We start from the raw sequence: 17,486 nt of genomic DNA on the forward strand, positions 1-17,486 counted from the left end.
CAAATTAGAAGTCTTAGCCCTAGAAAGTAATTAAAAGAAAACAGTTGAGGACAATCTGACATTTAAAGCATGATGTCTGATTTCCAAGACAGAATGAAGCGAGTTTCATTGGTCTACATCACTTTTCATAAAGATTTTCCTTCTCATTAGAGATTAGTGAACTCATGATTTCTAAAACTTTGTATGTACAGAGTATATTCACACACACATTTCATCCTCAGAACAATGCTATTGGGAGGCACGGCAAATATTAGTAATTCTACTTCCATCTAGAAAATTGAGAATGAGGGAGCTTAAATAATTTCCCCAAGATTACATAGTTTGTAAGTACATCTTGTAACTGTAATTCAGTGTGTTTTTAAAAATTTTTTCTCGTGAGGAAGATTTGCTCTGAGCTAACATCCATTGTCGATCTTTCTCTTTTTGTTTTTTTTGCTCGAGGAAGATTGACCCTGAGTTAACATCTGTGCCAGTCTTCCTCTACTTTGTATGTGGGACGCCTTCACAGCATGGCTGATGAGTGGAGCAGGTCTGCGCCTGGGATCCGCACCTGTGAACCCGGGCCACGGAACCAGAGCAAACGGAAATTTAACCACTCTGCCATGGGCTGGCCCCCAGTGTTATTTTTATTTCATGAAAATTTACCCCTAGCTTCTAATATTTCTCCTAGAAATATGCAGAAATATAAACACAAGAAAAAGAATGTTTAAAAAACTGTAAAAGAAAACCCGGAATAAATTGGAGTTTACCAGTATATTTTTTTCTCCATCTGGCAAGCCCTCTTGGTAAAAAAAAGAGGCTCTCTTTGCGGCTCTTTGTTTTGCGGCTTTTTTGTTTTTAAGGTAGAGTTGGTAAGCATTTTGAAAAGATAAATTATAGATTTTCACAATTCTTTTAATTACAGAATCCACATTGAATATAATTCTGTACTAATAGTGGCCGCTTAACAAAGCTCTCTGATCTGAGGGCTTTAAGCACGAACCCATCTAGGGAGGCCATGATTTGGATCATCTCCCTCCGAGGATTCTTTGGTTGCATTTCTATCTTCATAACAATTAGGAGAGGAAGTCCTGCAGGAACCGCCCCCACCCCGTCTGTCAGCAGTGAGTCCTGTCTGCAGGTTTCAATGTTTCCATTCTGTATGTGTGTGGTTGAAATGCCAGAGAAGGACGCAGAGGATAATACAATATACATGTTAATTAATTTATCTGAATTTTCAGCGTAGTAGAAACATCCTCCCTAATGTGACACTCCCACCAGCAGGCAGAGGTGCCTGAGCCCTTGCCTGAATGCCCCCAAGAAAGCACTGGCATAAGCTAGTTTAACCAACTTTCTGAAGCCATCATCCTTTGGCTGAGCCATTGCATTTGGCGGACAGCTTATTGGGGCTGTGTTTCCATCCTTCTGAAGACTGTCAGACTATTGGACATAAATCAGCTTCAAAATAAAACATAAAATAGAGCATTGACAGTTTTTGGAATTTCATTTCATTTGGATTCTCCCACTTGCTGGGGCCTAGCTGCAATCTTCCTGTTTACTGGAGGCATGTCCTATACCAACGGGGCTCTCCAGGCACAGCGTATCCATGTGCAGTCGAGGAGAAGATGATCGCTGGTGGTTGTTATTATTATGACTTATGGTGCTGCAGTAACATGTCCCTTCTACACAACATTGCATTAGGTACCACACCTGCTGTTTTCAATATAAGTTAATTAAAAGATATCTGTCTTAAAACAAAAACAAATAAAAAAATCCCCGGTATGCAGAAGGCTCCAAGGCTGGGTACAAAGGACAAAGATTTATATGTATATTGGCATTTAGATTCAGTGTATATTTTAATAGCTTACTTTATGTTGCTGGATTTTCTAAGGTGGTAGAAGAACCCTCTGACAAAATGCTTTCGGGCAAGTGTGTAAACATTCATTGCAAAAGGGCCTGCTTTACAAAACTATAGCAAAATCCTAAGAAATCTATTACATCTTTTTACTTGGAGAATTTCTAAGTGTTTACTCAATGCTAGACATCTAGGAAAGTCTTAACAAGTATTTCTACATCCCATGATTTACTTAGAAAAAGAATCAGCAAAATGGATATCAACAAATACATTTGTCTACTGAAATATTTGTGATGGTACTTTTACGGAGGGTATAGGTTTGAGATGATGGTGGCGTCACTGCATGTCCTGTTCCCCTCCTCAGAAACAAAACGCTGCTGAATTCTGATTGTAAAAGTGACACGTGCTCACAAGTGAAATGTTGGAGTATACAGGAAATATAAACAAGTCTCCTGTGATCCCACAATTCACAGATAACTTCTATTATTATTTTTTTTTTAAAGATTGGCAACTAAGCTAACATCTCTTGCCAATCCTCTTTTTTTTTCTTCTTCTTCTCCCCAAAGCTCCCTGGTACATAGTTGTATATTCTAATTGTGAGTGCCTCTGGCTGTGCTATGTGGGACACCGCCTCAGCGTGGCCTTATGAGCAGTGCCATGTCCACACCCAGGATCCGAACCAGCAAAACCCGGGAATGCCGAAGCGTGGCCTGAACTTCACCACTCGGCCATGGGTTGGCCGCGATAACTTCCATTAATAGTATAGTTATTAATATAAAAAACTAGGATTATACTATGTAGGTAGTTTTATATATTAATTTTCTCCTTAACATTACAATATGTTTCCCATGTTATTTTGAAATCTTCAAATCTTTTTTTAATGGATGCATAATATTTTGTCATATAGATCTTCCCTAATTTATGAAAAAAAAAACCAGGTTATTTTTATTTTTCATTAGCATAATGCTTTGCTGAAGATCTTTTTACATACGTCTTTGTTTACATCTCTGATTATGTTTATTTAAGATGGATTTCCATGTCTGGATCATTGGCCTGAAATGTCTGAACATTCCAAGGGCCCTTGGTATGTATTGCTAAGTTGCTCTCTTGCAGGGCTGTATCATTTTCATAGTTCCACCAGTAGGGTATGACCCTGCCATGGCAGGGGAGTCATTGTGGTGGGAAGAGGGATGTTTTTTTCCTCTCTTTCACACAGAGAGGTTTTTTCACTTTCTTTTTGCTTTCGGGACTGAGGTGGAAGTCAGGTGTCATATAACAAGAGGGGACAGAAAGGAGGCAAAGGAAGAGAATTACTAATGTTGGAATTTTTATTTCAGTTTCCTGGAATGGAAATGTTTTTATTCCCATAAAAGGGAAAGTGAAGAACTACCAGCAAGTCTGAGGCCTCCATTCATGCTGTTCCTTTTGCTCAGAGCAGAAGTTCTTCCCAACTATGCCTTTTGAAATCTGGAGTATCCTACTTGCAGGGGATTCTGTTGTATGTCAGAGATACACAAATCCACAAGTTAAATCCTGTGTTTTCTGGAAAATTAATTTGCTTAAAGATTTTGAGGGCAAGAGTTTTGGCTTTCTGTGTTCTGTAAAGTTTTTAGCACAAGCATAATTCAACAGATTTGCTTTTCCCACATCACTTAGCCTGGAATTTTTCAGATAAGCTCAACAAACAGAATATTTTTATGAACTGGAAATCATTGGAAATCTGGAACTTTCTTTGTCTTCAGGGAACTCTTGTGGCATTTGTCAAAATGAAGAGAGAACATGTCCTCAGAACGGGTGATGCTAATACAGAAAAGTGGGAGCAACTGATTTCTTGGCAAGTTAGAAGAGATCTATGTTGCTTGTTTTATGGCAAAGAAGTTGGTTACTTCTCTAAGATTCGGTGATTTTTGGATGTGACACACAGAAAAATCTCCCCTACACAAATCAGATCAACATCCTGCCAAAACTGTACTTACTCACTGTAATGTAATTTACACGAGTCTGTGTTTTATTTAATTCCTGTCAGTGAAGTAATTTAAATTGTGTGTGTGTGTGTGTGGTTTTAGTGCCATTCATAATTTATTTTTTTAAAGTATACTAATTCTAAAATTATGTTTTCAACTAGGATCACTGGCTGATAGTTAAAAACAGTAAGGTCTTTTTAAGCAAGCTTGAAATATCAGAAAATATGCAAGACAATGAAGGAAATTCAGAATAACCTGAAATCATTGAGACATGTCAGAACTGACATCCTTAAAGCTCCCCACAAAGCACTTGATAGTAACCAAGTTGATAGCATGACCCAACTATGTCTAGTAAGCATGTAATGGGAAGCAGCTGTCAATCAAAAAAGTGTAGAATGCACCCGTGTTGATTGAAAATATGGATCTATTGTTATGGAGATGGAAAATGGCCCTTTTTCTTGCACAAGAAAACAGAGGATAAATATTCCATGAAGCCATCACTTCTGCAGGGAAATTTAAAAACCAATCATACGATTTTTGAAGAAAAAGTTCCTAGAATTTTGCCAACTGAAAAGAAAAAGTCTTGGTTAGATTTATTATAATGCATCGCATTATAAAATTAAGCAAACCATTCAAAACAGCTTGACATTATCTTTGAGTTCAAAAAGTTATCTTTTCCATTTCCTTTGGAGGATGAAGCTCATGGAATAGAAGATAATTTGGTGAGATCTTAACTGTGGACATGGCCAGATGGCAGCTTGTGAAAATTAGAAAAAAAAACTACCCTTTCATCAGGATATTTATGAACACCTGCTAGAAAATTGTCGCAATAAGTAGAAAACACTATGAAGTCTACTAAATGAATGGTAGCCCCAGAATTGTAGAGTAGAAAGCATTCACGGCCACATGTGGCAGCCTCGCATGTCTCAACCAAGAAGAGGCAGCACAGGCAACAACAATGCTGCTAAATTTGTGTTTTAAAAAGACTGAGATTAACCCTTCGCTTTCCCTTACATTGTCACGGCAACTTGCATATTAATAATTGCTCATTTTATTTGGTACTTCATTATTAATGACAATGATGATAATAATTTGTAAATTACTTGATGGTAAAATAAATGATAAAGTAATATTTAGCAAGTGATGCATTTGACAAAAACAATAGCAAATGCAAACATGGATAGACAAGGAGGAGATTCTAAGACTATAGTAAGCTGAATGCAGCTCCCTTCTGCTCTATTTCTTTCTCCAATTAACTGATGGCTCTGGGCTGGTGTGGCCTTAAGTTCTGTTGGATGTCCTGTGGAGAAAACTCCAAGGCATGGTTAAATTCTTAGAAACTGACTTCTGAAAGTGATAGGGTGAGGACAAGACAATAGCATGTCCTGGAAGGTTTGACTCATAGGATGTACGAATTCCTAGGGAAGCTCCTTATTGGAATATTTTTTTATAGAATCTAAGAAAGAGAGAAACAGCAAAACATGAGGGTTGATTCTTCCCTGCCCCTGAGCCTGGGAGAATACTAAGGTATCTGAAAGCAAGGAGGCTTCTTTCAGGTGCCAACGAGGGGACTGACACTCTGCCTACTTCTGCACCAAGGGCCCCTGAGAGTAAAGATCACATGCCCAGGAGTGCCATTACTTGGATTCTCCAAGGATCGTACGGATGCCCTGATCAGCCAACAAAGAAAGTAACAAACCCCTAAGGGGATTTAGCAGTTAGAGAGAAAAAGATATTTCCAAACAAACTGAATAACAACCGGCAAAATAGTGCTGCCAGAGTAGACAAATGACAAAACGCATACACACACACACACACACACACACACACACAGAACACTACATGCAGATTTTCCAGCTAAACTATTTTATTGGATATTGAAGAGGCTGGGCTGATTACTGCTAAGATGGAAGATCAAATGCAAGATATATTTTAAAGCACAGAGCAAAAATATAAAGAGTAAGAAAAAGATAAGAGGCTAGGAGATTTAACCCAGAAAATCAAACAGGTATTAGAGGAGTAGAAAGAAAAGTTGAAAAGGAGGCAACAGTTTTTAAAGAGTACTAAGAAATTGTTTTCCCCAAAAACTGCTGTGGGAAGAACTTACAGTATTTTCTCATCATTGTCTTGAAATCATGTCCTGCATAGATCTTTGTTTACTAAATGAATATTTAGGGAAAGAACCAACCAACCAATGAGGACAAGAGAAGAGAAGACATGATAAGCAACGACACTTGATTTACACATTCACACTTGCCCAGACATACACAAACAATTGGATAGGGAAAGGCTGACTGGCAATATCCTGGAAAGGCGCTCTGTAAGAACACTTGAAGCCAGCCCTCCCACGTGGTAAAACCTCGTGGTTAAAGATTCAGCGCTCTCACCACCACGGCCCAAGTTCCTTTCTGGGTCAGGGAACCTCCCCATCCATCTGTCAGTTGTCATATTGTGGTAGCTGAGTGTTACTGAAAGCTATGCCACTGGTATTTCAAATATCAGCAGGGTCACCCATGGTGGACAGGTCTCAGTGGAGCTTCCAAACTAAGAAAGTCTAGGAAGAAGGACCTGGCCACCCACTTCTGAAAAAATTGGCCATGAAAACCCTATGAATAGCAGCCGAGTATTGTCTAATATAGCTCTGGAAAGTGAGAGGATGGCGCAAAAAGACCAGGTAGGGTTCTGCTCTGCTGTACACTGGGTCTCTAGGAGTCTCAATTGACTTGATGGCACTAACAACAAAAGGACACTTGAAGCAGAGTGGTCATGCTGAAAAAGAAATCCTGAGAAAAGCCTGGAACAGATTGGGAGAGGATAAGTAAAAGCATTACAAAGGACTCCTTCTTGGAAAAAGGAGGAGGGGACCAAATATTTTAAATCTCATATCATGGAGGACAGGGGAAGGGACAAGCAATGAGAAATATAGTCTTGGTTGTGGAGACAGAGTGTTCTGGTGGGAAAATATTTAGTGCTTAAAAGGAGTGAGTGTGGGGAAAGAAAAGATAATCATGGATGGAATGGAATAGCACAGTAAAGTCCCAAATTAACAAAATTCAAAAACATCCACCACACTGGATAACAGCATGATTAAATTAGCAAAAATAAGAAAAAGAAAAAAGAAGGAACAATAACATAAGTAAATAATTAAGATAAAGTGGAAAGGAAGACATAAAATTAATCACACTGGTTATTTCATTACTTGTAAATAGACAGACACAATTTTCCCTTTAAAAGACTGAAATTGTCACATTGGCTGGAAAACAAATTCGACTCGTGTATACTATTTATGGAAAAATAAAATCAAAGTGATAAAGAAAGTTTGAACATGATGAGGTAGAAAAAGGTACAAAGAAAATAGCTAAGAGAATGTAGGGGTTGCAGTATTCATGGAAGTCAATATATTTAGATTTAAAGGCATTATAGAGGATAAAAAGAAACATTATATAATGATAAAATGATAATTTCTTGAAAAGCTATAATAGTCAGAAACTTATATTCACTTGCCCATCAAATAAAAAATATAGAACAGCAAGTACATGAAGCAAAAACTGTTAGAAATCCAGAGGAGAACTTTTAAATATTATAACAGGTGACATTATTTTAAGCAAGTGACAGTGCTCTCTAAGAAATGGACACATTGACTATACAAAAGCATAAGTAAAATTATAGAAGAACTGAACAGTATCATATATCAACAAGTTTAAAAAAAAATTTTTTTTTGAGGAAGATTAGCCCGGAGCTAACATCTGCCATCAATCCTCCTCTTTTTGTTGAGTAAGACTGGCCCTGAGCTAACATTCATGCCCATCTTCCTCTACTTTGCATGTGGGACGCCTGCTACAGCATGGCTTGGCAAGGGGTGCGTAGGGCCACACTCAGGATCCGAGCTGGTGAACCCCCGGCCGCTGAAGCGGAATGTGTGAACTTAACTGCTGAGTCACCAGGCAGCCTTAGATCAATAAGTATTTTTAAAAGGCTTGCATCTTTCAAATAGGGAATAAAATTATAAGATAAAAGTAATAATAATAAAGTACTTAGCTATAAAGAAAAATCTTAAAAATTCTTAAAAGTTAGAATTTCATGAGCCACATTCTTCTATCAATTACTAAGAAAGTTAGAAACAAAATATACACAAGTGACCAAAAAAAAGGTTCTCAGAAATCAACACCAAAAACCCCACTCTTGAATTACCGCTGGGTCAAGGGGAAGTCAAATAGAAATGATTACTTATGTAGAAAACTACAAAGGAAGACCCCTTATGCTGTAACCTGCTACTCTGAAAATGTACAGCGTTAAATGCCTTTTCTATTAAAGGAGAAAAATGAAAAAGAAAATCGTATGCATCTGAAGAAATAAGAGAAGCAATTTTAAAAAGCAAGAAGCAGAAACTAACAAAGATAAAAGCAGAAATTAGTAAAATAGAAAATAAGAAACGGAAAAAAAGGTAAATTTAAAATCTTAACCTGTGGAATAGATTAACCTATTATGAGCATTGATTAAGGAAAACATAGCATCTGAAAATAGGCAACATATAAATGAAGAAGCTATAACTGTAAATATAGAAGGTTAAAATAATCATAAGGAAAGAAAATGTTTGAAAACTTAGATGAAATGGATGATTTGCTGGGGAAATATGTCAATAAAGTGGGCTCAAATATAACACAAAAATTTTGATAAACTAATCCTCATAGAAGAGATCACATCAGAGACTGGATATCCAGATGTGTAGAAAGCCTAAAAAAAATGTGTTCACAGCTGAAATTGTATCTAAACCTTAGAGAACAAGTCATTCTAAAGCTGTTTCTAATTCCGATTAGAGAAAAAAAGTACATCACTCAATTGGATTTGATATAGTCAATATAACTTAGTACTAAACCGGGATAAAATTATTTCTGAAAAAAAAAGAAACAAAAACTGTTTAGAGAGGGAAAGAATGATCAGGATCATTGATAAATATGGATTCGATGATTCTAAATAAAATATTAGAAAGTAAATACAGCAATGTATCAAAATATAGTATTTTGTGACAAAGGAGGATTTATTCAAGAAATGAAAGACTCATCAATCTCTCAACATAAGCCTTCAACAAATTCAACAAGAAAAGCCATGTAATCTTATGGAAAGATGTTGAAAGGCATTTGATAAAAGTCAACAGCCAGTCCTAATAAAATTCTAGGGGCGGCCCAGTGGTGCAGTGGTTAAGTGCGCACGTTCCGCTTCGGCAGCCCGGTGTTCACTGGTTCGGATCCTGGGTGCAGACATGGCACTGCTTGGCAAGCCATGCTGTGGCAGGCGTCCCACATATAAAGTAGACGAAGATGGGCCCGGATGTTAGCTCAGGGCCAGCCTTTCTCAGCAAAAAAGAGGAGGATTGGCAGCAGTTAGCTCAGGGCTAATCTTCCTCAAAAAAAAAAAAAAAGAAAAATTCTAAGTACAGTAAAATAGAAAAAGAAGAAAACTACTTAAATATAATAAAGACTATTTATCAAAATCCAAGAGCAAATATCCTAAATGTGAAACTCCAAAGTCATTTCAATTAAAATAAGAAATTAGGGATCCTCAATTTAAAATTCTTTATTGGTTTCTCATTGGCCTATTTAAAAAGTTCAAGCTTCTTGACATATGAAACCATTCTTGTGTGGCTCTTGCCTACCTTTTGTAGCTTCATTTTCTTCACCTAACTTGCATGTGGGTCACTATCCATCCAGATCTAGTTCCCCCCACACTTGATGTGGTTTCATCCCTCTTTGCTTTTGTCCATGCTGCCTTCTTTTGCGTCTGTGCCTGCTCCTCCCACTTCTCTCATTTTCATCTCATTTTGATGCTCAGCTCCGACCTTCCCACAAATGCCCATGTATTTCTCCAATATCTCTCTTGAGAAAGGCTGCTTGAACACAGCGATGGGGTCCTGTTTTCCTTTGTACACTCAGTGTCTAGTACTGTGCTTGACACATAGAACACGAGCAAAGAACGTTAACTGAAGAAATGTATGTATACATTTCTTCACGTATGAAGAGACGAGCAAATCCATGAATACTATAGCCTCTGTTGCCTTGCTTCGTTAGGTTTTCTTTTCCCTAGTAATCGTGATGGGGTGACTTCCTGCTGAGAGGTCCACTTAAGATGATGACAAAACCTGTCTCTTTGCAGGTAGATGAATTCTCTTTGGTTTTATGACCCACGTGCATATTTGGCAAACGATGCTGTTAACGCGTTGTACTTGCCTTCTGCTTCACGAACTGCCAAGCGTATCCGTATCTGCTAAATTATTTGTGTTTTCCTTTGTTCTCACCATTGTGTGCTGACAGTATGGGGGTGAGGGTAGGGGCAGAAGAGATGTTTCAGAAGCTCTGTTCAGTGACCCAGAAGAAGTCTTTACCTTGCAGATGGTGTTTCATAGAAATCCTCTAGCGTCCTGCTAGGGTGCTTTCCTTGGCTGATGACTCACTGGACATTTTGACAACCACTGCTTGTAGAGTATGCACTTTAGTATTTTAACTGCAATTCCTGGGTTTGTCTAGGGGGAAACTGACCCTGAATGAATTCAGAGGAGTTCACTAGGTGAACTTGATTCTACAGCTGCTAGAATTTGCCACTTACTGTAGTTTTTTTTTGTCTTCCATCCTAGCTTCTGCCATCTGCCATCCTTACTCAGCTCAGGTGTGCAGGATTTTCTTGTTCTCCTATAAGCATGACTCTGCTATCCCCTTAATTTGTCTGGCCATTACTTATTGAACTGTTGATGGCTTGACCGACCATTCCTCAAAACATCTGCTCCAGCTGTTACTTCTCCAGGGGGAATGAGAAATCGCTAATATGCTTTGCAGTTATTAGCTTAGGTTTAATTGCTTTCTCCCAATTCAACTTGCAAAATTTTTAATAATCTATGTAATTTACACTCTGTTGTCCAGTTTATTTCGGTATGTAAAGTGTACCAGATGGAAATCAACAACCTTTGTGCAGGTTATAAAGGAGTACAAAGATATTCCTCTATCTTCGAAGCTCTTTTCAAGTACCATGTTCTCAGGGAAGTCTTGCCTGACTCCAGCCAGAATGAGTTAGGATTTCCTCTTCTACTCATGTCGTATTTTAAAAGTGACCCATTTTATTGTATCTGTTTGCATCTCTTTTACTGAGGGATGAAATTGGGTTAGATATGGCTTTTACTTTGTAACTTTACTTATTAGCACAATTAGCAACTGCTTAGAAATTAGCAGGTGCCCGGTAAAGATATACAGCCTGACTGATCAGCTGCCAGAGTTTCAACTCTCCACCCCCACCCTGGTGAGTCCTTAAAAAACACAGGAAAGCAGTGGTAGGGAATATCCTAATAAGAAATTTCCAGTAATACTTCTTTAGAAGCCTGGTTTAGAGGCAAGAGCACTGGATTTGTGGTTGGAAAATCTGGGATTCAGTCTCAGGGTTGCCATGTTTGAACTACGTCTCCTTGGAAAAGTTATGTACATGCAGCTCTCCCATCTGTAATATAGAGAAACTAAGACGGCATGGCCACCTCATGAAAGTGTTGTGAGAGCTGCAGAAGAGGGCATTTGATAAAATGTAAAGCAATATGCAGAAGAAAGTTGTTAAAGATGCATCTGCTCATTTTAACATAGTCAGTGTACTTCCATAGGTCATATGATATTTTTAATTTTTTACACTTAAATACCATTTAAAAAATGATTTGTCACACAAACTGTATTCAGTACTCTAAAAAAGATGATGAAAGTGATTTGCCTTGTGGGCCTTATCAAGGCATTAGTAATGCCTCAAGGATGGAAATATGGCAGATTACAAAAACTGAAAGGCAAATAAATAATTGGAGCATCCTTTTGCAAAACTGGCTGCTGACTCTCTCTCTAGTTCTTTTCTGAGACTAAATGGGACTCCTTGTATTCATATATGCAGGAGGCATCCGACCGAATCAGGCTGTCTATATAAGAGCTTTATTGAGTAGTTCCAAAGGATTTTCTCACTCTTGGCCTCCTTGATATGAGGTCACAGAATTCACTTGGCTTCAAATGGACCCATGTGGCTACTGGGAAGTTGCTTCAGCGTCTCCTCCCTCTGCATATTCTGCTGAGTTCCATTGATGCCTGCTGGCCTTCCATTTACTAAGTGATGGATTACTGATCAAATACTATCTCTCTGACAGAGCCTAGAATGACTTAGAAAACTTCAAATTTTACTTTCATTTGGGAGTTCCACAATCACTACCTTTTCTTTGCTAATTCCTCCAAAGCCTTCTTTCTGATCATTATTACTGGTGTTCTTTTTTGGGGGTAATCAAAAACAGCTTAGAGACTGAATTATCTACCTCTATTCTGGAAAATGTGGTACACAGGGCCTTTGTCCACTCCCTCAGCTGCTTTCTTCATCACCTAGGGCAGACATTTGTTTTCACTATGACCTTAAATAAATTTTATGCCAACAAGCTACACCTATCAAAGTACTGGGGGCTAATTTGTTTCTTTCATCTTAAAAAAAGATCCAAGCTCTATAATAGTGCTTTTTAAAAAATTCCACAGACTTTGATCTCGTTCCTGTATTGGCTTTTTTCAGTCCTAATTCCTTGGTGTTTTAGGACCAACATACCAAAAAGCGAACATGATAAAACAATACAGACTAGTTCTTTGAAAAGGGGCAGACAGAGCAGACGGCAGGGTAGAAACAACAATGGAGTAAAGATAAGCTCAAAGAAAGATTTGTAAAAATGTTATAGATCTCTTCACTGAACTCTTTGAGATGTTATTGATTCAAACATTACTTACCCTGGTCACAAGACTTCATTCTACTGAACATCACTTGTCAGATCCCTGGGCTAGCATTTATTTTCAAAGATCATTCTCTGGTTATGTTTCTTGTCTCAAAAAAGCTGTGCTGACTTACATTCCAGGACACTAAAATGGTTGCCTGCTGTCGATGGGGTGTTAGCTCAATTAATGAGAATTAATAGAAGTCTGGAAACAAGTGTGATTTAAATGGGAAATTACAGGCTGTAACCCTAACTTTTTAACCAAGGAAACTATTATAAAATTCATTTTTCCAGAACCATGGAATTGATATGGATTTGGCCTATGAGAACCTGCCTTCAAATCTGACTTCTGACCTTTGTTCACGCAAGTCAGGGCAAGCCCCTCAACTTCTGTGTGCTTCAAGTTTCTCATTTATTAAATGGGGCTTATAATACCTACCTCACAGAGTTGCTGTTAGCTTCAGTTATGTAAAAGTCCTTTTAGCACTCTAAAGCACCATACAAATGCTGGTTAGCATTATAGTTATTGCTGATCAAGATCAAGCTCTGTGAGAAAAACCTAATCTCATATAGGGCAGGAGGACAGTTTTGCTTCCTGTAGATGTCATTCCCTTTGACCTTGGTCATGTTTTTAAATTTATCTTTGTAACACAATATCAACACTTATGGAAATATAGCTAAGAACATGCACATTTCCCAGATATGTTTCTAACATCTGGTTGGAAATATAACCAGAGAAATGGTCCCTCAAAATAAATGGTAGCCCAGGGACGTAACAAGACATGCTCAGTAGGAAGAAGTCTTGGGACCAGGGTAAGTCACATTTCAGTCAACGACATAGTAAAGAGCTCGATGAGATTATTAAGTTATTCAAATGTACCGATGACAAGATTGTATAAACTGGATTCTATTGCTTTGATAAAAGATAGATTCAGAATTCAAAGTGACCTTGGTGATTAAGAAAAGAGATCAGGAACAGATGCAATAAAGTTCTGTCTCACGAGGAGCAGAGGTAGACACAGGATGGGGAGAAGGCCCAAATGTGCCCATATTTATGGGGGGAAGGACCTGTGTGTGAGGAGGCAGAAAGAGGGAGTGAGGTTCTGGGTAGTTATCAGATTGCCTGTGAGTCAGCAATGCGGCACTGCAGCTAGAAGGCGAGCTGAGTGCAGCAGGGCATGACAGGAAGGTGGCATGGAGCAAACCCGAAGGTGCAACTCCTCTTAGAGGGAGAACAGGACAGGCTTTTGGATGACTAGCATGGGGAGCCCCGGGGTCTTCTCGGCTCAGGATTCTGTCTCTGATTAAATACCTATAAATATTTACTTAGGACACTTACCCTGATTACTTTTGCAGAGGGTTAAGATGGCTTTTACTCTTTCTGATGGGAGCCACGGAGATGAATTTGATGCAGGAGCGTGCAGTTATCTAAAAGGTGAATGCTAGACCCCCACCAGTCTTAATCCCATTTATAAAAAATTATTTGTCACTTGTTTAGAAAGTTTTCAAAATATTTTAAGGACATCCTGATTTTCAGCCCCTATCATCTTTTGTCTAAGTAATTCCATCAGTTTACTACTCATAAAGGTTCTGTGCCTTGCACCACCTATCTTGTCTAAGCTCACTCTCTTCCCAGACAGCCCTGTTCCCTTTCGTCTGCCTGCTGAGCGGCTCCTCATCCTTCAGGTCTCAGCTGAAGCCTCACTCCTGTGTGAAGCCCTTTTTGACCTTCCTGGGGAGAGTTACATCCTTTGTGCTTGTCTCCGCTGCATCTTGTACATTCTCCTGTTAAAGGCTCATTAATCACACTGGATAGAATTAGAATGTGAGCTGCTTGAAGGTACGGATAAAATCTTGTTCATCTTTGTATTCTCATTACCCAGAAGGGTCCCTGGCACGTGGTGCTGCTCAATAAATATTTAATGAATGATTAATTGAAGGAATGAATGAAGGTAAGTATATAAGTACAAGATCTATGTGAATAGGTTAGAATGAAGCTATAATGAGGAAGTTTTTCCCAGTAACAACTAGGCATAGCCTTTCGTGTGCTCATCGACAGGAGAAGAGCTAGACTAAGTCCCTTTCAACTTTAGGGTCCTTTATTACCTCATGCTAACCTCTAGCATTTACTATCCTTTGCCTTGGACTAGATGCTAGAGGGTCTGTGACCAGAATCAGCCTGAAGTACCCTAATTCCACCTTCAACAACTTACAAGAGGCTTCCTTTGTTGAAATAATCCAAAAGTTTAATGAATGATGACGTTTTCATATTGTCACATATTCGTTTAATACTGAGGAGCAACGTGAAGCCGGCGCTTGTATTTTTCAAGGCTGCAATCCACAAATGTGTCTTTTTGATTCTGTAAATCTCTTTTCTCATGGTAAGTTTGATCAGAAGGAAGCAAAAAATCTTTACCCTAGCGTTGTCTGTTCTGTTTCTGTCCTTTGAGTGAAGCATTTGATGCCTGTTGAGGATTTTAATGATCTGTTCCTGACTCTGAAGCTGCTGATCTCTGGGACGTGATTCCCTCCATCTACCACCATTTTTGTTTCAGAAACAAACAGAGCAACAGGAAACTGCATCATTTGTTTGCCTAATGACATGTGTTAAAACAAAACAAAACTCCCTCCTTTCCTCCAGCTCATTTTTAATATTTATCTTTCCATGAGTACCTTCAGCTGTCTTTAATGTTGTCAACGTGTTCCTAAGCAGACCGACTGGTGTGTTGGCAAACATCAGCGGCAGGAAATCTCCAGCCCCTGAGAGCTAGAGACGCCTCCCCACCAAGCAGTGAGTTTGCAAAGCACATATTAGTTAATTTTTTTAAACCCGAGACTCTCAACAAGTTTATTAATATCATGTTTTAATTATCTGTTGAAAAATGTCATGATTTTCATGGGGCTTCATGATTTTATTAGTTCCTTTTGTTAACAAATGAATTATGGATATTTAATTTATAGCTGAATTCTTAAGAGTCTAGAAGATATTATCTGTCAATCACAGACATCAAGACCTGAGTGAGGGATAAAGTCATGATGAGAGCCAGGCTCATCAGAATCTGAATTATGGCTCTGCAATGTCCTAGTTTCATGACCAGGAAACGATCTGTTCTGTGCCTCAGTTTCCCCACTTTTGAAAAAAGGTTGACATTATCTCCTTTGTAGAGTTATTGTCAAAATTAAATGTTACTACATATAAAGCTCTTCAACTGTTTTAGATACATAGTAAATTCTTGATAAAGGGTGATGATAACGATGAAGGAGCTGAAGATACAATTTTTCAGCAGGTAGGGTTTATCCTGTTAGGAGTATTTCTTGACTGTTTTGGAGAACTCAAATCCTTATTTGTAAAAACAAATTCCACCTTTTAGGATGAGAAATATTTAAAGGTGCTCATGGTATAAATTTTCAAATCTCTTGAAAAGCATAAAATAGCTGAAAATCTTCACTCTTTAGACTTTCTAATAGCAGCATAGAAGTTAGAAAGTCCATTCTATGTAAATCTCAACACCACGTTTATCATTTATTTTCTGAATCTCTAAACACTGTCTTGGGCTTTTATTTTATTTAAACACTTGGGTCATAATTAAATTTCAGGCGTATCCACAGCCATTTGTGTTTGGGTGACCCTCGCTTAGTTTCAAATACCCTGCAGACACAGATTCTGACAAATAATAATATTTTGGAGGAATTTACAAAAGAAGATCAGTAACAAAAAAAGAAGGTGTTAACTATTTTAAGGTAATTAATACTTTGGTTTTCTTGACAGTAAAAAATAGGACTTTGCCAGATGGCAGATGTCTTTTTGGTTAGCAATGTCATGCTGTATTTTGAACGAAGAGATGACAGGGGGAGGAGTCGTTGAGAACAGCTTTTTCAAGTCACACCAAGGCATGCAATATGGGGTCTTGGAACAGAGGAGGAAGTGAGTAAACAAGTAAGATATTTTTATTACATAAGCACATGAACTTCTTTGTTTTCTTGAGAAAATGTGACTTTTTCAGATGAGATTGCACACATGAGGGCTGTGGAATTCTGTGCAGGGTGTATGTGTGGGAAATAGAGCAAAGTGAAGAGAATAAAGCTCCTGACCTCTCAGAGTAAGGGTGTTCAGGGTGGTTAGGAGAACGCCTACTGGAGAAGCCTTCCAGAGACAGAATGGAGAGACAGAACAGGCAGGCCTCCCCCACTCTGGATGTCTCTCTCATGTTCTTGTCTCTCTCTCTCTCTTTTTTTTTTTGCTGAGGAAGATTGGCCCTGAGCTAACATCCATTTCCAATCTTCCTCTTTTTTTTGCTTGAGGAAGATTAGCTCTGAGCTAACATCTGTGCCAGTCTTCCTCTACTTCTTTTTTATATGTGGGACACCACCACAACATGGTTGGTGAATAAAGCAGGTCCGCATCTGGGATCCGAACCTGCGAACCTGGGCTGCCAAAGCAGAGCATGTGGAACTTCAACCACTCACCTGTGGGCCAGGCTGTCTCGTGTTCTTCTCTTTTCATCACTCAGGGATTGACTTGAGATTCTTGTCAGCCCCTGGGAAACGCAGTAGGGAAACAAAAGTATCCCCAGAGTAGCTCACAGCCTGGTGGAGATAACAGAACTTAGCTCCCATTTACAGACAGGAGGGGAGACTAAAGCAAGGCCTGCCTCTCTTAACTAACAGGCAGCTGGTGGCAGTTAGACCTGAGTCCAAGCTTTTTCTCAATCTGATGTTCTCAATCCTCTCACATTGCCTTGTGTGGATGCTGGGGAACCAAAAGAACTAACAATAATTGACATTTACTGAACACCTGCTAAATCTCTGCTTCCTTGTTAAGCCCTCTAGACACGTATTATCTCCATTTCACTGGAAGCACAGGGAGTGGAGGTTCATAGGGGTTGAGCAACTAGCTCAAAGTTACAACGAGCTATCATTTAAGTTTATATCC

This window comes from Equus asinus, chromosome 5, assembly GCF_041296235.1.
Source record: "Equus asinus isolate D_3611 breed Donkey chromosome 5, EquAss-T2T_v2, whole genome shotgun sequence".
In the NCBI taxonomy this organism is placed as follows: Eukaryota; Metazoa; Chordata; class Mammalia; order Perissodactyla; family Equidae; genus Equus; species Equus asinus.